The following is a 25849-nucleotide window of genomic DNA, read 5'->3' on the forward strand; positions in this document are numbered from 1 at the left end:
AGGGAACAGGATAAATAGGAAGAAATCCCGGCACAATTATCTTGAAGCAATTCTTGTGTTTTGTTTACACATAACTTATCAAAGTTTGGACACACAGGCTTTTTCAACTGCTAATGTTTCTCTTGATCATCTCTGAGATGTTCCTACAACTTCTTTGGAGTCACCTTAGGTAGATTCAGATGACTGGACAGGAATCGGAAAAATACAGCCCTGCCTATATATAAGGTCTCACAGCTGCCAATGTATATCAGAGCAAAAACCAAGTCATGAGGGTGAAAGAACTGCCTGGAGAGCTCAGGCAGGATTGTGTGGAGGCACAGATTTGAAGAAGGGTGAAACCATGATTTATGTTTTTGGCCTCAAACCGAAGAAATACAAAAAAAGCTTTTAAAACCAAGTATGCAAACCTTGTGGCATCATCCCCTAGAAGACTGGAGACTGTACTCACGGATAAAGGTGCTTCAACTAAGTACTGAGGTAAAGCTCTGAAGACTTTCCAGATTCAGTGTATATGTACTGTAAATCTACACCATACATTTAGTCGGTGCTACTTTTGTACATGTAATGTACTTTTGTACTTATACTGTAAAAGCAGCAGTGACTGCAACAACATCTATTTAAATGTTGTATGCAAGTAGAAAAAAAAGTATATTGCACTCACCCAATTGTGAAACTAAAACGTCCTCTTTATTAGAACATCATTAAAACATGCCGGGGGAGAGGGTAGAGAGATGCGGTCAGCGTAAACTGACTGACCGGCCGAGGCAGTCCATGCATTCATTATTGATAGACCATTTTCATCTTAAACTGTGGCATTAGGTAGTCAAACACCAGCAACACTCCATCTTTATGCCTCCACCAACCTAAGTACAGCAGCAAGATATACTCTACTGAAGTTTTAGATGGGTGCAGATGCCTATGGTTGTCATCCCTCATCTGCCCAATTCTATGGCAGGTAGGAATAACCATGCACCATTGCATTACAGGACAAAATGGCGGTATGCAGAGGGAACCCATTGGTGGCATCATTCTACCTATGAAGCTAACAAACTCATTTGACTACCTATGAAATGTGATTCAAATAAATGATGTTGCTGTGTGACAGCTGTGGTACAATGTCCAAAAGACAGAAAATGGAATATATTATACAGTAGTTTACATACACATCACTACAGACAGACATTAGCTCCAAGATATGGAAAAATAGGACATGGGCCAGCTGAGTCCTGAGATACTCATTCAGCAACACTGGTTTAAATCTGCAGCTATGTGTAAGGAAGATTTGAATATAAAATGAGACGGACATCATGACTAGAATGTGTGGAAGGGTCGTTTTTTTGCAGTGCACTTCCTTACATTTACAGGGTTGATGCATTTTCTTATGGGTATTAACTGTTTGCAGACAAACTGGGGCACAATTATACATAGTGTTATATTCTAAGGATATGGTGCACAGACATACTGGAATTTGCTTCAAATACTACATTATACTGCCCAAACAGTAGGTTTGGGGGTTTTCCAGGTCAGAACCATTTTTATAGGGGGGGGGGTACAAGGATAATAATATATGCAAAACAATACACCACTATTATATACTGGTTATAGTATAAACAGTGGCGTACATAGGAGAGATGTTAAAATGGGCCCCCTATTATGATGTCTGATTGTGAACCCCAGGACAGAAAGATCGGGTTTTTATTTTCCTGGTAATTGGCAATTTTCCCATCCACTGATTTGTTGACAATGCAGGTAACTGGAGATTGGAGCTATGCACAGTTACATCGCGTCCATCACTATGCTTCACTGTGGGGAGGGTATTGGGCAGGCAACAAAGTGATGGTTACCTTCTGGAAGTTTCTCTCATTTACACAGTAAGAGTGGGTACTTACCAAAGACCTTCTACCCTGATTATTTAGTTTGGTGGAGCATCCAGCTCCTGGTTGTTCCAAAAAGCTTCCATTTAAGAATTATGGAGGCCCCTGTGCTCAAGGCAGCAGATTTTTTGAATACCCTTCTCCAGATCTGTGCTTCACACAATCCAGTCTGAGATCCACAAGCAGTTCTTTCCTCCTCATGGATAGGTTCCTGCTCTGATATACATTGTCATCTGTGAGATCTTCTATAGACAGGACTGTGGGGGTTATTTATCAATAATGGTCTTGTCTAGATCATCTTTGTGGTTTGTCTAGATGTTTTTTTTTGGCGCAGTGACCATGATAAATTTCACTCAGATCTGCACCCAGATCATTTTCTACCACCGCTTTCAGACCATGTCTACCCTGCTTCTGAGGAGCTTGTTTGTCTGTGTGTTTGGTTTTACTTGTTTTAGTTTTAATTTTAAGGCAAATTAATGTCTAAAAGAAGGTCTGCAAAGAGAGTCTCACATTTGAATAGTGGTTTACCTTGCCGGAGGCAAAATTGTTGTTCGAGAGATGGAGGTTTTAGTTGAACAGATATATTTATTTACGTATATATATATATATATATATATATATATATATATATATATATATTTATTTATTTTTTTCATTTTTACCTTTCACTTTTTTTATTTTGTTATCATTAGTTTGACGGATACTTTTTTAAACTTGGGCACATGAAATTGTTAGATTTTGGCCATTGCTAACAATCTTATTGTTTCTTAGGTCTTTACCATTTCTTTTTTGTACCTTAAAAAATATATCTGATTGTTTCATATGGACAACTGCTTTACCTTACGTTTGCACATTTTAATTTTTTTTTTACTTTTTATGTCTTAAAAACGTTATTATTCTCTACCTTATTATCTTCTCTCCCCCCCCTCTCTCTCTCTCTCTTTCTCTCCCTCTCTCTCCCCCCCTCTCTCTCTCTATTTTATTTTTTGCAAACAGACAGGAGTAGTAATCTTTTTAAGACCTGGTCGGGAGGAGGTCTAGATTTGCGTTTTTTTTTTTTTTTGCGCCAGTGGCGTCAAAATTTGCGCATAAATCAAAAGCATGCAGATAATAAATTCGTGACCACTGCATTTGTCACTTTAAAAAATGGTCTAGCAACACCAAAATGTCAAAATTACGGATTTTGGAAATTGGGAAAAAAAATGCAAAAAAAAAACCCCTGCAATTTGCGCGAAATTAAACAAAATTTCCAGATGTAAACCAAAAAAAGCAATGGAACACAATGATAAAAAAAAAAAAAAACTTTTTCTCTCCAAATCATGTACAGTCACTTACCACAAGTGACTCTAATCATGGTGTAGGAACGTCTCAGAGATGATCAAGAGGAATTGGAGAGCCCAGAGCTCATATTATAGCATATGATCTGAATATTTATGTCAATGCAAAATTAGTGTTTCCTCTTAAAGGAGAAGTCTAATGGAGAAATATGTGTGACCATTATACCAGGGCTGCCAGAATTTAAAACAACAATTGGGACTCACCTTCCGCCGCTCCCTTGGTGTCCCAGTATCACCGCTCCAGACCTCCACTGCCATCTTCTTTCTGGTTCCCGTGGTCAGTGTCATACTGCGGCTCAGCTAATCACCAGTCGCAGCAATTTCCTGCCTCGGCCAGCAATAGGCTGACCGACAATGTGATTCATTAAAGGAGTACTCCGGAGCGCTAGTACTTAAAAAAAAAAAGTTTACCTCATCTGATAGCTCTTTCAAAGACCTTTCCAACGATACCTCATTTGTCAAATTTGGCCCAGCCATTCTCTTGTAATTGCCACCTGTAGCAGTAAGCAGCCATGTCATAAAGACTACATTTCCCATGACTCCCTGCGTCAGCTTTCTGTTAGCTGCTGCTCTCTCCCCCTCCTCTCTCCCCCCCCCCAGGAAATTATAATAAATTATAATAAAGTGACGCCCACAGCTCCTTCTCTTGTGGTTATCTCCTCCCATCCTCCCCCTCCCAGCTCATCAGCCCTCTCCATGTGCCCACTAGCCCACTGATCCACCCATCAATGTGCCCACTAGCCCACTGATCCACCCATCCATGTGCCCACTAGCCCACTGAACCATGTGCCCACTAGCGCAGTGTTTCCCAACCAGTGTGCCTCCATCTGTTGCAAAACTACAACTCCCAGCATGCCCGGACAGCCGAAGGCTGGGAGTTGTAGTTTTGCAACAGCTGGAAGCACCCTGGTTGGGAAACACTGCACTAGCGGTGTCACAAGAATGCCGCAGCACTATGCAAATAGCGTAGGGCTAACGTAGGCAGCGATAGGAGCCTAGCGTTAGCCCTACGCTATTTGCGTAGTACTGCGCATGCGCAGAATAAATGAACTTTGGGGGAGTAGCCGACTCCGGGCTGGGAGGCCGGCACAGCCCGCAGTGACTCATGGGAGCGATGAGTCACCGGGCGAAGATGGCGGCGGATCAAGAAGAAATACAGGTCGAGCGTCATCAAAAGACCCAGCTTCCTGCCGGAGAGAAAAGTGAGGAGAAGACCGGGATGAAGACCATATGGAAAACGTGAGTATATTAGAATGTTATATAACTTTGCCTCATGCTCCAATTCCCCCATAAAAGGTTAACTCCGGAGTACTCCTTTAAGCTCCGTTATTGGTCGCAAAGTTAATTGTCATACTAGTCTTACCAAAGCCAGTTTGCCAGTATGTATTGACATAACAGATGGGCAAAACATAGTGGGTAATAGACAAGCAATAAATCAAACACTAGAAGACCCTGCGCAGTAAAGTCCTGATTAAAGGGGTACTCCGCCCCTAGACATCTTATTCCCTATCCAAAGGATAGGAGATAAGATGTCTGATTGTGGGGGTCCTGCCGCTGGGGACCCCCACGATCTCTCCTGCAGCACCCCCGTAACCAGCTGCACAAAGTGAAGTAAGCTCTGTGGCTGATGACGGCGATACAGGGGCCGGAGTATCGTGATGTCATGGCCCCACCCCGTCATAACATTACGCTCCGCCACTCAAAGCAAGCCTATGGGAGGGGGCATGACGGCCACCACGCCCCCTCCCATAGGCTTGCTTTGAGGGGCGGAGCGTGATGTTATGAGGGGGTGGGGCCATGACATCCCGATACTCCGGCCCCTGTATCGCCCGTCATCAGCCACAGAGCTTACTTCGCTCCGTGCAGCTGGTTAAGGGGGTGCTGCAGGAGAGATCGTGGTGGTCCCCAGCAGCAGGACCCCCGCAATCAGACATCTTATCTCCTATCCTTTGGATAGGAAATAAGATGTCTAGGGGCGGAGTACCTCTTTAAGGCTTCCCCTTAAATGCATCACATCTGTAAAAAAATACATCAACTTGGGACAAAGTGTAATGTTAGACATGCTTCGGCATCATGGCCCTTGTTATAGAACCAGGTGAAGTGCTATGACTAGGTTTTACTGATACGATGCAACAAAGGCATGCTTTTACTAGGACTAAAACGGGGTATTCTGGATTTTTTTTATTTATTTGACTATGCTACAGGGGCTGTAAAGTTAGTTAAGTTCATAATATAGGGGGAGATTTATCAAAACCTGTGCAGAGGAAACGTGGACCGGTTGCCCATAGCAACCAATCAGATTGCTTCTTTCATTTTTAAAAAGGCCCCTGAGAAATGATAGAAGCAATCTGATTGGTTGCTATGGGCAACTGGTCAACGTTTCCTCTACACAGGTTTTGATAAATCTCCCCCATAGTTTCTATACTTGTGCTTGATGGAGGTCTCCCAATTGTGATTTTTGCCCCGTTTATTTTTAGCAGCATACAAAATGAATGTCGTCTCAGTATTTCCTAGGTTGCAGTGTGGCTCGAGACATTACATCACTAGTAAGGCAATGAAAGGGAGCCTGTCCTGCTTCAATGAGTGGAGTGACCACTCATTGAAGCAATTTCTGCAGTAAATTGTAGGTTTGCAACAGCTGGAGACACCCTGGATAGAAAACACTAGTCTATTGCATTGAAGGGAACACAGGTGTGTTTCAATGGGTGGGGTGACTGATGTGTAGGAGGAAGAAAAATTTCCTCATGCTCACAAACAAGGAATTATGGGACATGTAGTTTGAAGGAGGATAACCCCTTTAAAGGGGTACTCCGGTGAAAACCTTTTTTCTTTTAAATCAACTGGTGGCAGAAAGTTAAACATATTTGTAAATTACTTCTTTAAAAAAATCTTAATCCTTCCTGTACTTATTAGTTGCTTAATACTACAGAGGAAATTATTTTCTTTTTGGAATGCTCTCTGATGACATCACGAGCACAGTTCTCTCTGCTGACGTTATTATAATAATAATAATAATAATAATAATAATAATGCTTTATTTATTGTTGTCCTTAGTGGGATTTGAACCCAAGTCCCCAGCACTGCAAGGCAGCAGTGCTAGCCACTGAGCCCCCATGCTGCCCTTAGCATACATCTGCTATGCATGGTTGCTAAAATAGACAGAGATGTCAGCAGAGAGCACTGTGGTCGTGTAGCATGCTCTGTAGCATTCAGCAGCTAATAAGTAATGGAAGGATTAAGATTTTTTAATAGAAGTAATTTGCAAATATGTTTAACTTTCTGCCACCAGTTGATTTAAAAGAAAAAAGGTTTTCACTGGAGTACCCCTTTAACTGTGTTGGTTCTTCTGTTGTTTGATTCATGGAACTTTAACTTTAGCTCCTCTGCTACCATGTAGTGAGTTACAGAGTGGAAGGGAGCGAACTGGCTATACTTATACTTGTTAAAAGGCAGTCATAAAGTCTATAACATCCCACAAGTATTAAAATAGTACATATATATGGAAAAAAAACAAGCTGATTTCAGGATGTCTTAAAGGGGTACTCCAGTGGAAAACTTTCTTTTTTTTTTTTTTTTTTAAATCAACTGGTGCCAGAAAATTAAACAGATTTGTAAATTACTTATATTAAAAAATCTTAATCCTTCCAGTACTTATTAGCTGCTGAATACTACAGAGGATTTTTTTTTTATTTTTGGAACACAGAGCTCTCTGCTGACATCATGACCACAGTGTAGGAGAAAATCCCATAGCAAACATATGCTGCTCTGGACAGTTCCTAAAATGGACAGAGATGTCTGCAGAGAGCACTGTGTTCCAAAAAGGAAAGAATTTCCTCTGTAGTATTCATCAGCTAATAAGTACTGGAAGGATTAAGATTTTTTAATAGAAGTAATTTACAAATCTGAATTCAGGTAGAAGAAACAGACATGGTCGCACATCTACAATCTTGTATAATGATCTAATTGCTTCTCAGCATAATTTCAAAAACGAACAGGTCCCTAACGTCCCTAGCATAAAATGGCATAGCACTGGGCGGCGACCACCACCACCGCGACACCAGTGCCCACAGGGGGAACGACCCACTGGCAGAGCGGCCCCAATGCCACTCAAACCAGTCTATGGGTCGCACCTCCCCACAGACATGGCGCCTTGGCAGCAACAGACGCCGCACAGCACCACACCAGTGTGAACAGGGTGCTACAGCTCACTTACCATGCTCTCCCAGTCAGACTGGGAGGCTGCTAGGAAAGAAATGGCCCTTGTGTAGCTAACTACTACTTACATAAGGTTGGGCTGAGGGGGTGGGGAAGAGTGCTGACACGTGTTAAAAAAAAAAAAGAGGGGATAGAAAACACAATGTGAATTCAGGTAGAAGAAATAGACATGGTCGCACATCTATAATCTTGTGTAATGACAAAAAAAAAAAAAAAGAGGGGATAGAAAACACAATGTGAATTCTCACTGGTGTGGTGCTGTGCGGCGTCTGTTGATGCTGTGGCGCCGTGTCTGTGGGGAGGTGTGACCCATAGACTGGTTTGAGTGGCATTGGGGCCGCTCTGCCAGTGGGTCGTTCCCCCTGTGGGCACTGGTGTCGTGGCAGTGGTGGTCGCCACCCAGTGATGCCCCATTTTATGCTAGGGACGTTAGGGACCCACTCTAAATAGGTGGCCTTGACGTGGCGAGTGGACTTTGTACTTTTTGATCAAAACGTATACTAACAACCTGTTAGTTTTTGAAATTATGCTGAGAAGCAATTAGATCATTATACAAGATTGTAGATGTGCGACCATGCCTGTTTCTTCTACCTTAATTTACAAATCTGTTTAACTTTCTGGCACCAGTTGATCCACCGGAGTACCCCTTTAATGCTTTGAATCACCAGTGACCATCTGCAGGAGACCTGGGAGCAGGTCTTCATTTCTCTTAGGGCACCACCGCAGGAGAAATGAAGCGTTACATGGCCCCTGTTAAAATCAATGAACTGATTGTGTAAGGCACGGATATTCTAGGTCCTTCAGAGTGAGAGGTGCTCTTTGTAGCTGTTTTCTACTCACGATAAATTGGTAAAGGTTGTATCAGACTCAGTATAGGATATTTGAAAATGAGTTTTCTAAACCAGACAACCCCTTTAAGTTCTTTTCTTTTCCATACGTCTTGCTCTTGTAACTATGCAAATGTGTGATTGTTTCTGAATGTGATTCTTTATGTTTGAAAGAACCCTTGACCCCAAGAAAATGAGACACAACATGCTCCTCATTTCACGACCCAATCTCTAAACCACAAGTAAAATGCATTTGTCTGCAAGTAATGAGAAACCAAGGCAGGCTGAAAACCAATTATATGCTTATATATACACCACTGCAGTGTATTAAATATATCTTGTGTCGTGTGCAATACTGAAAAAGTTTTCTGCGTATGATAGAGATAACCACGCAAGCAAAATACAAATCAGCTCTGTGATGCGCCAATGGTTAATCTGTCCAGCAAAGGATTCTGAGACAGTCTCGTTGGGAGAGAATTGATTATGTTGTCATTACAAGGGCATTGTGAAGTATTGGGGGGGAGGGGTCATCTTTGGCAAGAGTCATCAAACCTGTAGTTCCATATAGTACTTCTCCTCCTTCACCCCCCCCCCCCCCCCCCACCGCCACCACCACCACCACCACATTTTCTCCATTCGGCCAGCACTTAGCTTTTTGCTCATGCAGCCTGCAAACTGCTGAAGCCAGCGTGGGCCGTGGGAATGTCACTACATCAATCTTCTCCCTTCTACGTGAACATTCAGGTCCTTGGCTGCAGAATGTGACAGCAGCAAGGGTGACAGCTAACTCCAGGGAAGAGCAGGTCCTGCATAGAAAGCAGAGTCACTTTGTGTTATAACAATCTAGACGGTTACTGGTTCTCTCCTACAGCAACACAGCCCTAATGGAGATGGCGGCATTAGCAGCGATTTACTGCAGCACCTGCAATGTCTAACCAGTAGAATAACACTAAGATGGTTGAGACCTAGAGGTAATGAGCTCAGAATCTGCTGCAGTAAAGGCACTGAAAATGTACAGTGCCTAGCTTTATTCTTCCGAATGATCATTTATAGAAGCTAAAGTAAACAAAAAAATACTGTTGTATCTCTATATTATTAGAACAAATAAAATCTATTATTAGAAGATATATTATTTTTATAAGCAGGGCCAGATTAAGACTGCCTGGAAGACGGAGCACTTCATTATGATGCCCCCCCCCCCCTCCCCGATAGCCCCCCTTCCCTTCCACTGAGACCTGTTGCAGGCCTGTCAAGTAAGGAACAGACTGAGACCAAAAATAGGCCTGGGTATATTAGACTATGTCCCCTTTTTTTTTGGTGGGTGTCACAGGAGTCTAAAATCACTTCAGTTCAAGTCACTCTTTCCAGCTGTTGCACAGCTACAACACCCATTATGTCTGGAGAGCTTCAGGTGTTATAGGAGTTGTAGTTTTGTAACAGCTGGAGCCTCATATACAGTTTCATCCGTTATTTCTGCAAAGAGATCTAATGGAACAGTCAGGAGAATACACAAACATAAAATGACTCACAGGAGACATCTTCTTTGTTGTCTTTCCTTTTCTTCTTCATCTGGCCCAGACGCCATGTCTTCTTCCAGCTCCATCTTACTCTGTAAAGTTAGACGCCTGGACATCATTAGTTCCTCACTTTGCCAGCCGATCCTCATCCTCTGTATAAAGACAACAATCATTATAACCCTTCAAGAGACTGTGCTTCCTAAATATAATACTGCCAAACCCTGTGTACTCTGTATATTATACTGCGAAACATCATGCCCTCTAAAAATAATACTACCACACACTGTGTCTTCCATAGTGTGCACAGAGCAGCAGCATCCCATTGAAAACAAGCAAAATTCTGAAGTTCGTAGTGTGGACGAGCCCTAATTCCCCCAGACCCCTCTGCCCCCCCAGACCCCTATTTCTCCTCCCGACTCCTGCTCCCAGAGACCCCTAAGGCTAGGTTTCCCCCTTTTTTTATTTGCAAAAACACAGAAAAACTGCTACTGCTTTTTCCTGTGTTATGGTAATTTTTTGGAATTTTTTTTTCTTGTGCTTTTGTCTTCTCTGGAAACTTAGCCTTAGTCCTTGTCACGATTCAGCTTACAGGTTGTGGATCCACTGTGTCAGCGAGGGATTGGCGTGGACCGTGCTGGGGGATCGGTTCTAAGAGGCTACTGGTGTTCACCAGAGCCCGCCGCAAAGCGGGATGGTCTTGCTGCGGCAGTAGCAACCAGGTCGTATCCACTAGCAACGGCTCAACCTCGCTGACTGCTGAGAAGGCGTGGGACAGAAGGACTAGGCAGAGGCAAGGTCAGACGTAGCAGAAGGTCGGGGCAGGCGGCAAGGTTCGTAGTCAATATGGATAGCAGGAGATCAGGTAACACAGGCTTGGACAACACTAAACGCTTTCACTGGCACAAGGCAACAAGATCCGGCCAGGGAGTGCAGGGGAAGTGATGTGATATAGCCAGGGAGCAGGTGGAAGCTAATCAGGCTAATTGGGCCAGGCACCAATCATTGGTGCACTGGCCCTTTAAATCTCAGAGAGCTGGCGCGCGCGCGCCCTAGAGAGCGGAGCCGCGCGCGCCAGCACATGACAGCTGGGGACCGGGACGGGTAAGTGACTTGGGATGCGATTCGCGAGCGGGCGCGTCCCGCTATGCGAATCGCATCCCCGCCGGCAATGTCAATGCAGCGCTCCCGGTCAGCGGGTCTGACCGGGGCGCTGCAGGGAGAGAAACACCGTGAGCGCTCCGGGGAGGAGCGGGGACCCGAAGCGCTCGGCGTAACAGTACCCCCCCCCCCCCTTAGGTCTCCCCCTTTCTTTGTCCGGCAACTGCTTCACACGGGACGAGGACACCGGGAGTGACTGTAGGGTATCCTCAAAGGCCGGCAGTACAGCAGGAGTGGGAATGGGGAGGGAGGGCAGAGGGTGAAGCTTGGCACGGGGCAGGGTGTCACCAGGACGGGGGCCACGAGGAGGCAAGTCACAGTCCTGATAAGCCTTGGGGAGACCAGATGTAGGAGGAGGCACTGAGGCTTGCCTGACGGGACTGGGAGGGGGGGAGAGGCATTTCTTGTGGCAAGCAGAGTCCCAGTTCTTGATCTCCCCGGTGGTCCAGTCAAGGGAGGGAGAATGAAGCTGGAGCCATGGCAGACCGAGGAGGACTTCAGAGGTGCAGTTGGGAACGACGAAAAATTCAATCATTTCGTGATGGGGTCCAATGCACATTAAGAGGGGTTTTGTGCGGTAACGCACGGTGCAATCCAATCTAACTCCGTTGACCGCGGAAATGTAGAGCGGCTTGACGAGACGGGTCACCGGGATGCAGAATTTATTCACCAAAGAATCCAGAATAAAATTTCCAGAGGCACCAGAGTCCAAGCAGGACACGGCTGAGAGGGAGGAGTTGGCAGAAGGAGAAATCCGCACGGGCATCGTGAGACGTGGAGAAGCAGACTTAGAACCAAGAGACGCCACACCCACGTGAGCTGGGTGCGTGCGTGCGTTTCCTAGACGTGGAGGACGAATAGGGCAATCCACCAAGAAATGCTCGGTACTGGCACAGTACAGACAAAGATTTTCTTCCCTACGGCGATTCCTCTCTTCCTGGGTCAGGCGAGACCGATCCACTTGCATGGCCTCCTTGGCGGGAGGCCCAGGCGTAGATTGCAAAGGATACTGTGGGAGAGGTGCCCAGAGATCTAAGTCTTTTTCCTGGCGGAGCTCCTGATGTCTCTCAGAAAAACGCATGTCAATGCGGGTGGCCAAATGAATATGTTCTTGCAGGTTGGCAGGAATCTCTCGTGCGGCCAGCACATCCTTGATGTTACTGGATAGGCCTTTTTTAAAGGTCGCGCAGAGAGCCTCGTTATTCCAAGATAATTCGGAAGCGAGAGTACGAAATTGGATGGCGTACTCGCCTACTGAAGAATTACCCTGGACCAGGTTCAGCAGGGCTGTCTCAGCAGAAGAAGCTTGGGCTGGTTCCTCGAAGACGCTACGGACTTCAGCGAAGAAGGACTGGATTGTGGCTGTGGCAGGATCATTGCGGTCCCAGAGCGGTGTGGCCCAAGACAAGGCCTTTCCTGAAAGAAGGCTCACTACGAACGCCACCTTAGACCGTTCTGTAGGAAACAAGTCCGACAACATCTCCATATGCAGGGAACATTGAGACAAAAATCCACGGCAGAGTCTAGAGTCCCCATCAAATTTGTCCGGCAGGGACAAGCGGAGGCTAAGAGCGGCCACTCACTGCGGAGGAGGTGCAGGAGCTGGCGGAGGAGATGGTTGCTGCTGTAGCAGAGGCAGAAGTTGCTGTAACGTGGCGGTCAACTGCGACAGCTGCTGTCCTTGTTGGGCAATTTGCTGCGATTGCTGAGCGACCACCGTGGTAAGGTCAGCGAGACTTGGCAGCGGCACCTCAGCGGGATCCATGGCCGGATCTACTGTCACGATTCGGCTTACAGGTTGTGGATCCACTGTGTCAGCGAGGGATTGGCGTGGACCGTGCTGGTGGACCGGTTCTAAGAGGCTACTGGTGTTCACCAGAGCCCGCCGCAAAGCGGGATGGTCTTGCTGCGGCAGTAGCAACCAGGTCGTATCCACTAGCAATGGCTCAACCTCGCTGACTGCTGAGAAGGCGTGGGACAGAAGGACTAGGCAGAGGCAAGGTCAGACGTAGCAGAAGGTCGGGGCAGGCGGCAAGGTTCGTAGTCAATATGGATAGCAGGAGATCAGGTAACACAGGCTTGGACAACACTAAATGCTTTCACTGGCACAAGGCAACAGGATCCGGCCAGGGAGTGCAGGGGAAGTGATGTGATATAGCCAGGGAGCAGGTGGAAGCTAATCAGGCTAATTGGGCCAGGCACCAATCATTGGTGCACTGGCCCTTTAAATCTCAGAGAGCTGGCCCGCGCGCGCCTTAGAGAGCGGAGCCGCGCGCGCCAGCACATGACAGCTGGGGACAGGGACGGGTAAGTGACTTGGGATGCGATTCGCGAGCGGGCGCGTCCCGCTATGCGAATCGCATCCCCGCCGGCAATGTCAATGCAGCGCTCCTGGTCAGCGGGTCTGACCGTGGCGCTGCAGGGAGAGAAACGCCGTGAGTGCTCCGGGGAGGAGCGGGGACCCGGAGCGCTCGGCGTAACAGTCCTCCTCTGGTCCTTAAAGGGGTACTCCTCCCCTAGACATCTTATCCCTTATCACCCCCCCCCCCACCCCCAAACAACCTCACTTCAGCCCCCCATGCCCTCCTGGTCCTTCTCCACTACACTTTTCTTCACCAACCCCACCCCCAGTTCCCCCACATTAGGTTGTATTTCCCCCACAGTAGGTTGCAGTTCCCCCGCATTAGGTTGTAGTCCCCCCACATTACGTTGGCAGTTTCCCCTACAGACATACAGCCTCCAGCCTAATACAGTGTATGGCTGGAGGCTGGATGTCTGTGTACTGCCCCACTTCAGTGCTCCGACCACCACTCCTCTGGTCCGGGGTCATGATCTACTGCTATGGCCTAGGGGCCATAGCAGTAGGTCCCGGGACCGGAGGAGCGGTGGTCGGAGCACTGAAGATGATGTGCAGGTAACTTACCATGTGTGCATCCTCGCTGCTCCGGTTCTATGGGCGCATGCACGGGACGTCAGTGATGTCCCTGCGTGCGCTACCTCCCAGCGGCCCCTGCGTTTTTTAAAGTTATAGCGGGGCCACAGAAAGGTAACTGGGACATCCTTGTGTCCCGAAAAGATCTTTCAGGACACAGGGATGTCCTGCTGAATGTGAGGGGGGCAGGGGGGGGGGCATGACAGTATTTATCTGCGTATAACACAGACTGGCATATAACACACACCCTCATTTTCACAGGAAAATTTGAGGGGAAAAAAATAAATGTAACATAAATGACTATGAAAGAGATTTATCAAAACCTGTGCAGAGGAAAAGTTGCTGAGTTGCCCATAGCAACCAATCATATTGCTTCTTTCCATTTTCACAGGTCTCTTCAAAAATGAAAGAAGCAATCTGATTGGTTGCCATGGGCAACTGCACCACTCTTCCTCTACACGGGTTTTGATAAATCTCCCCCTATAACTCTGAACTATATGCCTTATCACCCCCCCCCCCAACTTTGATTCCCTTGATCCTCAGTTTGCCCCCCCTTCCTTCCTCCCCCTTTTATCAGCCCCTGTGCCATATTTAACCCCCGCCTCCTTTCACCTGTTTTCCCCTGCTCATCATTCTCCCCCCTGCTCATCATTCCCCCCTGCTCATCATTCCCCCCTGCTCATCATTCCCCCTTGCTCATCATTCTCCCCCCTGCTCATCATTACCCCCCCCCTGCTCATCATTCCCCCCCCCCTCATCATTCTCCCCCTGCTCATCATTCCCCCCCTGCTCATCATTCCCCCCTCATCATTCCCCCTGCTCATCATTCCCCCCCCTGCTCACCATCCCCCCCCCGCTCATCATTCCTCCCCTGCTCATCATTCTCCCTCCCTGCTCATCATTCTCCCCCCTGCTCATTATTCCTCTCCTGCTCATCATTCTCCCCCTGCTCATCATTCCACCCCCCTGCTCATCATTCTCCCCCCTGCTCATCATTCTCCCCTGCTCATCATTCCCCCCTGCTCATCATTCTCCCCTGCTCATCATTCCCCCCTGCTCATCATTCCCCCCCTGCTCATCATTCCCCCCTGCTCATCATTCCCCCCTGCTCATCATTCCCCCCTGCTCAACATTACCCCCTCATCATTCTCCCCCTGCTCATCATTCCCCCCCTCATCATTCTCCCCCTGCTCATCATTCCCCCCTGCTCATCATCCCCCCCTGCTCATCATTCCCCCCTCCTCATTCTCCCCCTGCTCATCATTCCACCCCCCTTCTCATCATTCCCCCCTCCTCATTCTCCCCCTGCTCATCATTCCACCCCCCTGCTCATCATTCCCCCCTCCTCATTCTCCCCCTGCTCATCATTCCCCGCCTGCTCATCATTCCCCCCTGCTCCTCATTCCTCCCCTGCTCATCATTCTCCCCCCTGCTCATCATTACCTCCCCTGCTCATCAATACCCCCCTGCTCATCAATAACCCCCCTTCTCATCATTACCCCCCTGCTCATCATTACCCCCCTGCTCATCATTAACCCCCCTGCTCATCATTAACCCCCCTGCTCATCATTCCCCCCCACTCATCATTCACCCTGCTCATCATTACCCCCCTGCTCATCATTACCCCCCACTGCTCATCATTACCCCCCTGCTCATCAATACCCCCCCTGCTCATCATTATCCCCTCCCGCTCATCATTACCCCCCCCCCCCCGCTCATCATTACCCCCTGCCAATCATTACCCCCATGCTCATCATTAACCCCCCTCTGCCTCATCCTCCTCCCCCACTCATAATCCTCCCCTGCTCATTGCTCCCCCCTCCTCCTGCTTTTTTCTATATTTCATATTTCCTTACCTGGCCGCGCTCGGCAGGCTCAGGTGATGCGTCGGGTCTTGTGGGCTGTGACGAGTGACGTCTCCTGCGGCTCCTCTGCATGGCGTCAGTGACGTCACTCGTCATTTCCTGCAGCGCTGGGGTGTAATGAAGAAAACTGTGCCCTGCAGGAAATGATGAGTGACGTCCCTGACGTCGTGCAGAGGAGCCGCAGGAGATGTCACTCGTCACAGTCTACAAGACCCGACGCATCACCTGAGCCTGCCGAGCGCGGCCAGGTAAGGAAATATGAAATATAGAAAAAGCAGGAGTCCGGGCCCACAGGAGCCGCCGCTGGTCACTGTTTTAAAGTTGCCACGGCCGGGCTATCGGGGGGCCCCGATCCGCAACTGAGCAGCCCGCAGGGATGTCCCGAATGTGACGGGGCCCCCTGCGGGCATGGGGCCCAGAGCAGGTGCTCCATGAGCGCATATGATGATCCGGCCCTGTTTATAAGTAAGACTAACAATGCCACAGTTGGTCGTTTTTAAAGAACTAAAGATCACATTTTGATGTCTGATGACTACTGTATATGCATTACAGATATAGGAAAACAAGTATGTGTGTGTGTTATAGAGAGGCTCTGGGACCCTTTAGGTGACTATAAAGTTTCCTATAAACATTAACGTTCTACATTCAAAAGATAAAACAAGCATAATCGCCCACATTGCACAAACAATGCACTAGCTATCGGCTGGACAGTCATGTTACCTCTATGGGGATCTACATGCACTAAAAGAAAGAGATAAACCGAAGGATGGCACCTTGTGTGTTACCTAAATAACTCAAGACTCCTATGCAGGGATCAATGAAAGGACAGAAAAGCCTGAATAAAGTGAACGGTCAACTGAAGAAAGTAAAATATGAGCATTTCACCCTTCAACGTTCTGGTATCAGACATGTGAAAACAGCTGCTGTACCGGGAAATGGTACTCCAATCCTGATGTATAGACATGTGTCCTTGATCAGGCGCTGCTGGTCTCCATACAATGCAAATATATCCAATCCAGTAGCAGATGTAGAATTAAAGGGGTTATCTATTACATTGTTATATCTTATTTTTGTTCCCAGGCTGCCTAATAAAACAACAAAAACTTTAACTCACCTTCCTATGCTCAGGGATCAGGGATCAGGATGCCTCGTCTACAACCGGTCTGCTTCACCAGAGTCGGTCAGAGCTGTAGACATAACATCACAGTACAGCTCAGCCAATCACTGGCCGCAGCGGTATCCCACCTCAGCCAGTGATTGGCGAGCGGCACTGTCAATTCCCCCAGCTGTAGACGCTACACTCTGCTGCTCAGGGGAAAGCAGAGTAACCAGTTGGGAATGGGGCGGCATGATACCATAGCTATGAGGGAGCAAAGGAAGGTAAGCTAAAGTTTTTGTTATGTCATTAGGCAGCCTGGGGACAGTTAGTAAAAAAAAATCCACTTGACAACCCATTTAAGAAAGTGGTTTTATTATTTCATACAATAAAATAAAAAGGATGGAGAAGCAGATAAAGTGTTTTGAGAGTAAGCTCCCCCTACGTTCCCTATAGAAAAGAGGTAAGCCATAGCCAGACAGCTCTGGCAGCAGCTTATCTCCCCTAGAAAAATAGGAAGGGGCAGTTGATATCCAACATGCTCAGCCCTTTTCTCCCCCAACAGTAGATTTTAAACAGTCAGCGACAAAGTTGACATAGTGATTGGGCACCTCAAGTAGAGATGGCGCAAAACTCTGTTTATTATAGAAGGCTTTATAACTGTCCAAATGCTTTCAAACCATCTAATACCAAATATGATGGATTCTATGTCTGTCATGCAGGAAGATGAGGTTAAAGGGATGCTCTAATTGGGGACTGGACATCAGACACATCAATGCCCTTTTACATGGGGCATTTATTGGCCAACAATATGTTCACAACAACGTTCCCAATTATTGCCACATATAAAAAGCCCCATGATCAGCCGTGGAACAAGCAATCGCCTATTTTTGAGCTGATCACAGCTTTTACAGGGCATAAAATCATTATTTGTTGTTAGCACATCACCCCATGTAAACACAAGATAAAGCAATCATTGATGCGACAGTTCACTCCTGACTATTCGGTTGTGTGAATGGTCCTTTCAATGCGACTTGTATATAATCAATCAGCGCTCATAATGAGCAAAAACCTGTAAATGTAAAGGGAACCTTACACTCTCAGAATTTTTCCCCACTGCATAAAAATGTGATGCAGAATTCACAGAGATATTAGCCAAATTATCTATTTCACTACTACTATCTCCATATGGCCAATTCATTTCATAGTGTTGATGGATATTATAGAAGCAAATGACCCCAGACCCTTATTCTGGCCTAAAGCCTGTGAGGACCAGAGACCAGGCAGTCAATGTGCGAATGATCCTGCTATTGAGCTATATGAGATCTGTATTTTTTAACTAAAACTGAAGCTTGCATTACATATTGTAACAACTGCGCTCAGGCCGGACACGCCGGCCATAAGCGCTTACTGCTTATGTCCCCGCTGCCGGCAGGGCTGGGATTCGCATCGAGGGACGCACCCACATGAGAATCCCAGCCTGTCACTTACCTCCCTCTTTTGCCTCTCCGTGTCCTCGCAGCAAGCCACGGCACGCGTGCCCCCACCTTCTAGGGCACGCATGCTGGAGCTCTTTCACCTAAAGGGTCAGTGCTTAATTAATCAAGTGTCTACACCTGTCCTTAAACATCAGCTCCTCCCTTGGTTCCCTGTCGGATCTTTGGTTGCCTAGTGCCATAATGAATGTCCTGTGTCCCTGTTACCGTGTACCTGTTCCTTGCTACCTTACCTACCCTGCACCTGTGTTACCTGCCCTGACCTTCTGCCATCTTGCCACGTCCTGCCAGTCTCCTTCAGTGCCACGCCACTTCCCAGCAACCTGTGTGGATGAGTTGTGCCAGGGGTAGCAACCTGGGTGCCGCAGCAAGACCATCCCACTTTGCGGCGGGCTCTGGTGAAAACCACATCTTAGACTCCGCTTCCTGGAACGGCTCACATCATCATCCACACAGGCCCAGAGGATCCACCACCTGCCATGTCCTGTTACACAAATTCTTTTACTAAGGTGTCTTTCTGTGAACATTTTGTGTATTGACAATTATACTGTAGTTGACAGCTTTTTTTAGGCACAGGCATGTCATTCATCTCAATTATAAATTGCAGTTAAAGGGGTTCTCCACCATAAGGTGATTTTAGTACTCACCTCCCAGACAGTAATGGACATGCTTAGGAAGGATCTGCGCTTGTCTTGGAGCTAAACGGCTACCATAACGCTGAGGCTATCTTAGGAACTGTCTGTTTCCTATTGGAGTTCCCTCCCTCAAACTAAAATTCCCATAATTCCCTGTTTGTAAGTGTGAGGTCATTTTTCTTCCTCCCACACATCAGCCACCCCACCCATTGAAACACACCTATGCTCCCTCTAATGCAACATACCAGTGTTTTCTAACCAGGGTGTCTCCAATCTATGTTGTTTGATAATCTTTAACCCCTTCACACAGAACGCTGTATATATACAGGGGATGAAGCCATACCTTTGTGCATTCCGCCGTATATACACGCCGTTCATTAAATGCGCACACCCACAGCGCTGATCGGGTTAATTAGCTAAAGTCATGGGGTGTCCAGCAGGAGACCACCCCTCCCCGACACCCTGGGACCCCATTTTATTAACCCGATCAGCGATCGGGTGTGCAGGGGTGGCGGGTGTGTGGTGGGTGCGCGGCCGGATCGACAGGAGTGGCGGGTGTCCGGAGGTCCGGTGGTTGCGTCCACAATGCCAAGTTGCAAAATTACAAGTTGCAAAACTACAACTGCCTGTCTGAGCATGCTGGGAGTTGTAGTTTTGCAACATCTGGAGGACCACAGTTTAGAAACCACTACACAGTGGTGGAGACCACTGTGTTGTGGTTTCTAAACTGTGGTCCCCCAGATGTTGCAAAACTACAACTCCCAGCATGCCCAGAAAGCCAATGCCTGTCTGGGCATGCTCGGAGTTGTAGTTTTGCAAGATCTCGAGAACAACAGTTTAGAAACCACTACACAGTGGTCTCCCAACTGCAGTCCTCCAGATGTTGCAAATCTACCAGCATGCCCGGCAACAAGCAGCTGTCAGTACATGCTGGGAGTTGTAGTTTTGCAACACCTGAAGGCACAGAAAGCCAATGCCTGTCTAGGCATTCTGGGAGTTGTAGTTTTGCAAGATCTGGAGGACAACAGTTTATTAACCACTACACAGTCCTCCAGATGTTGCAAATTGCAGTCCTCCAGATTTTGAAAATCTACCAGCATGCCCGATTGCAAATGGCCTCCAGCTGTAGCAAAACTACAACTGCATGCTGGGATATTTAGTTTTGCAAGATCTGGAGTGCCACAGTTTGGAAATCAATGTGCAGCGGTCTCTAAACTGTGGCCCTCCAGATCTTGCAAAACTATCAGCATGCCCAACAAGCGGCTGTCAGTACATGCTGGGAACTGTCGTTTTGCAACAGCTGGAGGCACACTGGTGGGTAAACACTGAATTAGTCTGTTACCTAATTCAGTGCTTTCCCACCAGTGTGCCTCCAGCTGTAGCAAAACTACAACTCTCAGCATGCACAGTCTGTCAGTTTATGTTTAGAGTTGTAGTTTTGCAACAGCTGGAGATTTTCACCCATAAACAGCTGGAGGTGTTCATGGCAACAGTTTAGGGCCACATATGGGGTATTTCCGTACTCGGGAGAAATTGCGTTACAAAATTTGTGGGGCTTTTCCTCCAGTTACCTCTTATGAAAATGAAAAGTTAGGGTCTACACCCGCATGTTAGTGTAAAAAAAAATAATTTTTTACACTAACATGCTGCTGTTGCCCCATACTTTTCATTTTCACAAGAGGAAAAAGGAAAACATTTGTAACACAATTTCTCCTGAGTACGGATATAGGGCTCAGGAGTGAGAGTGCACCTTGTACATTTGAGGCCTAAATTGGTGATTCGCACAGGGGTGGCTGAGTTTACAGTGGTTCAGACATAAACGCAAAAAAGCCCCCCCAAAATTTGTAACCCCATTTCTTCTGAGTAAAAAAATACTCCAAATGTGTATGTAAAGTGCTTTTTCTGGTGCACTACAGGGCTCAGAAGAGAATGAGCGCTTCGGCTTTTGGAGAGAGAATTTGGCTGGAATTGAAAGCCACGTGTGTTTACAAAGCCCCCATGGTGCCAGAACAGTGGACTCCCTCCACATGTGACCCCATTTTGGAAACTACACCCCTCACAGAATGTAACAAGGGGTACAGTGAGCATTTACACCCCACAGGTGTCTGAAAGATTTTTGGAACAATGGTCCGTGAAAATAAAAATTTTTATTTTTCATTTGCACAGCCCACTGTTCCAACCATTTGTTAAACTCCAGTAGGGTGTAAATACTCACTGCACCCCTTATTACATTCCGTGAGGGGTGTAGTTTCCAAAATTGGGTCACATGTGGGGGGGGGGGTCCACTGTTCTGGCACCATGGGGGCTTTGTAAACGCACATGGCCCCCGACTTCTATTCCAACCAAATTCTCTCTCCAAAAGCCAAATGGCGCTCCTTCTCTTCTGAGCATTGTAGTTCGCCCGCAGAGCACTTTACATCCATATATGGAATATTTCCATACTCAGAAGAAAGAGCGTTACAAATTTGGGAGGGGATTTTTGGCCTATTACCCATTGTAAAAATGAAAACTTTGCAGTAACACCTGCATTTTAGTGGAAAAAAAATCTAATTTTTCATTTTCACGTCCAACTTTAGTGAAAATTTGTCAAACATTTGTGTGGTGTTAAGGCTCACTGTACCCCTTGTTACGTGCCTTGAGGAGTGTAGTTTCCAAAATAGTTGCCATGTGGGTTCCTAAATGTGACTTGCCCCCTAAAAGCCATTTCAGCAAAATTTGCTTTTCAAAAGCCAAATGTGGCTCATTCTCTTCTGAGCATTATAGTGCACATGGTTTACAAATGTTGGGGGGCATTTTCTCCTATTACTCTTTGTAAAAAATGTCAATTTGGGGATAAACCAGCATTTCAGTGGAAATATTTTTTTTCATTTACACCTCCCACCTTAACGAAAAGTCGTAAAACACCTGTGCGGCGTTAAGGCTCACTGTACCCCTTGTTAAGTTCCTTGAGGGTGTAGTTCCAAAATAGTATGCCATGTGTTTTTTATTTTTGCTGTTCTGGGATCATGGGGGGCTTCCTAAATGCAACATATTCCCCAAAAACCATTTCAGCAAAATTTGCTCTCCACAATCCCATTGTCGTCCCTTCCTTTCTGAGACCTCTAGTGCACCCGCAGAGCAGTTTACATCCACATATGAGGTATTTCCTTACTCAAGAGAAATTGGGTTACAAATTTTGGAGGGCTTTTTCTCCTTTTACCCCTTGTAAAACTTAAAAAAATGGGTCTACAAGAACATGTTAGTGTAAAATTTAAAGATTTTAAATTTTCTCCTTCACTTTGCTGCTATTCCTGTGAAACACGTAAAGAGTTAACAAACTTTCTGAATGTCATTTTGAATACTTTGAGGGGTGTAGTTTATATAATGAGCTTATTTATGGGGTATTTCTCACAGAAAGGTCTTTCAATTCCACTTCAAACTGAACTGGTCGCAGAAAAATTCAGATTTTGAAATTTTCATGAAAAATTTGAAAATTGCTGCTAAACTTTGGAGCCCTTTAATGTCTTCAAAAAGTAAAAAAAATTCAACTTTACGATGCCAACATAAAGTAAACATATTGTATATGTGAATCAATATATAATTTATTTAGTATGTCCATTTTCCTTACAAGCAGAGAGTTCCAAAAATAAAAAATGCTAAATGTTCATGAAAATCGCCAAAAATGCACCACTAACATAAAGAAGAACATGTCACGAATATGTCATCTCAGAATCAAATTCATAAGTTAAAGCATTGCAGAGTTGTTAATGCTTAACTTCACAGGAGAAAAAACGTAAGGCACAACTTCATACTGTATTGCAGTGGCGTGTATATTCTGAAGATTTTCTACATGAACACAGTCTATAGTCTGCTGGTGCGGCTGGGTGGTTCTCTACATCCTTGCAGTATGTAGCATAGTAAACAGTAGTACGAAGAAAGGGAACGGACGGGTCACTCACCACTGTGCCCGTATAAAAGATATCTTTATTCTTCAATCTTTAAAATTCGTCTCATGTCGAGATATGGAACACAGACAGATGGGGGGTTGTGCAGGGACACGGGAGTACAGAGACTACGGCTCCGTTTCGTTCCCGGAGGAACTTCTTCCGATCTCCTTGCAGAGGGGGCCGGAAGAAGCTCCTCCGGGAACGAAACGGAGCCATAGTCTCTGTACTCTCGCGTCCCTGTGCAACCCCCCACCTGTCTGCATTCCATATCTCGACATGAGACGAATTTTAAAGATTGAAGAATAAAGATACCTTTTATACCGGCACAGTGGTGAGTGACCCGTCCGTTCCTTTTCTTCGTACTACTGGTCAGATGTGCAAAAAACGGCTGTGTCCTTAAGGTCAAAATGGGTTGTGTCCTTAAGGGGTTAATATATTTAATACAAATTGGAATAAAAGAAAACTGTATCACCTTGGGTTGTAAAAAAAAAAAAAAAAAAAAAAAAAAGGCCAACTCAATTGCCTCCTGCTTCAGGGAGAAACACCAAGTGACCGGTTTTACGGTATTCTATATTTAGCTTAGCCATCGGAGAATAAGAGTAACTCAATATTTACAGATTAAAGTCTAGGAACGTTAGCATCTCATTGTTTGCTGAGCAATCACATTCGCTACTAGGGGGTGAGACATAAATGGATGCTGGAGGGATATCAGGCTTCATAAACCAAACATAATTCTTTGCTAATACACAGTAGGAATCTATCTCTGGCTTTGTACTGTAGACTATACTGTAACAATGTATTGAAAGAAATATGCTGTCATACCAACACCAGTTCCATTTGTAGCAAGCTTCAAGTTGTTATTGGAATTTTCCAAATCATTTTGCTTGCTGTAAGTCAGGCTTCTTTTATCTCACACTTTCTTTATCTCGAGGGATGAAGAGCATTTGGTATTATCTCCATGTACGTGTGACATCTAATGCAAGGACAAATACAGTGTTCTGTAGCTTGCATGCTATGGGAAATGGTATAACAAAGAATTGATACCATGTATAATACTCATTTTTGATGAATTGTTCAACAATGAGTGTGATTTTCTCAGCCAATAGTGAACATTTTTTCAATTTGTCAACCATTTAGTGACAAGTCAATTTGTAAACAATGTGGCAGGATGGTGCAAGTTGTTGATCAATTTAAAGAATATAAGGAATTATAATAAAAAAATAAAAAAAAAGATAAACACATTCCCATCATAGACAACTGGGGGTAATATCCCTAATGAAGTAATTTGCTGTAATCTTAAGGATTTGCCGGCCAAAAAAGGCCCCAGGGTATAAACTTGTATGAGCTTTGAGCTTTCTTTGGTAGCTCCATAGACATAGGGATTCTGTGGGGCAATGTACAACCTCCATATACACAAGCCCTAAAGGACCTAAAAGTAATACTGTATGTGGCCATTCGATTATAGTTTTCATAATCATTTTTTATATTTGTACCGTATATACTCGAGTATAAGCCGACCCGAATATAAGCCGAGGCCCCTAATTTCACCCCAAAAACCCAGGAAAAGTTATTGACTCGACTATAAGCCTATGGTGGGAAATACATCATCCCCCCTGTCATCATCCCCCCCTGTGATCATCCAGACCCCCGTCATTAACACCCCCATCATCATCACCCTGTCATCATCATCTGTCATTATCACCCCCTCATCATCACCCCCTGTCATCATCCCCTGTCATCATCCCCCCCTGTCATCATCACCCTGTCATTATCACCCCCATCATCATCACCCTGTCATAATCCCCCCTGTCATCATCCAGACCCTGTCATCATCTAGACCCTGTCATTAACACCCCCGTCATTAACACCCCCGTCATCATCACCCTGTCATCATCCAGACCCCCGTCATTAACACCCCTGTCATCATCACCCTGCCATCATTACCCTCGTCATCATCCCCCCCCTCATCATCACCGCCTGTCAATCCTTTCTCAGTGGTCTTCAACCTGCAGACCTCCAGATGTTGCAAAACTACAACTCCCAGCATGCTCGGACAGCCATCGGCTGTCCGGGCATGCTGGGAGTTGTAGTTTTGAAACATCTGGAGGTCCGCAGGTTGAAGACCACTGCGGCCTTCATCATCATCCAGACCCCCCTTTAGTTTTCTACTCACCTCCCCTTGGTGGGAAGGAATGGTGAGCTGGTCCGGGCCATCTATGCTGCAGGGACCGTCCGGTGGGAGGGTTAGTCGTTCCGGGCTGTCCATCTTCACCGAGAGGCCCTCTTCTCCGCTCCGGGCCAGCCCCGGACTAGTGATGTTGCCTTGACAACAATGCACAGGGACGTTCATGCGCAGTTACGTCACTGCGCGTCGTCGTCAAGGCAACGTCACTAGTCCGGGGCCAGCCCGGAGCGGAGAAGAGCCCCCCCCCCCCCCCCCCCCCCGTTGAAGATGGACAGCCCAGAACGACTAACCCTCCCCACCGGACTGTCCCTGCAGCATAGATGGCCCGGACCAGCTCACCCTTCCTTCCCACCGAGGGGAGGTGAGTAGAAAACTAAAGGGGGGTCTGGATAATGACGAAGGCCGCAGTGGTCTTCAACCTGCGGACCTCCAGATATTTCAAAACTGCAACTCCCAGCATGCCACTTCCCACTGAGAAGGGATTGACAGGAGGAGAGTTCACTCGAGCATAAGCCGAGGGGGGGGGGGGGGGTTTCAGCACGAAAAATGGTGCTGAAAAATTTGGCTTATACTCGAGTATATATGGTATCTCCAATGAAATGAGAACCAATATTCATTTGTTAGACTCTGCAGGGTCCTATATGATTACATATGATTATATAATCAGTCTGGAGTACCATGAGAAGCCAATGATAACCTTGGACGGCAGATGCAAAAGGCCCTTGGATGTCATTGACATCTGTGCTTAGAAATAGCATCTGTTACTTCACTTATCTCAGGGCAGAT

General features: G+C 46.3%; 1 protein-coding gene across 3 annotated transcripts in view; it reads left to right on the plus strand.

Annotated features, from left to right (window-relative positions):
* Positions 1-25849, plus strand: part of CRHR1 (corticotropin releasing hormone receptor 1) — a 212027-nt gene that overhangs the window by 156235 nt on the left and 29943 nt on the right. The window lies entirely within an intron of this gene.

This window comes from Hyla sarda, chromosome 12 (genome assembly GCF_029499605.1).
Source record: "Hyla sarda isolate aHylSar1 chromosome 12, aHylSar1.hap1, whole genome shotgun sequence".
NCBI lineage: Eukaryota > Metazoa > Chordata > Amphibia > Anura > Hylidae > Hyla > Hyla sarda.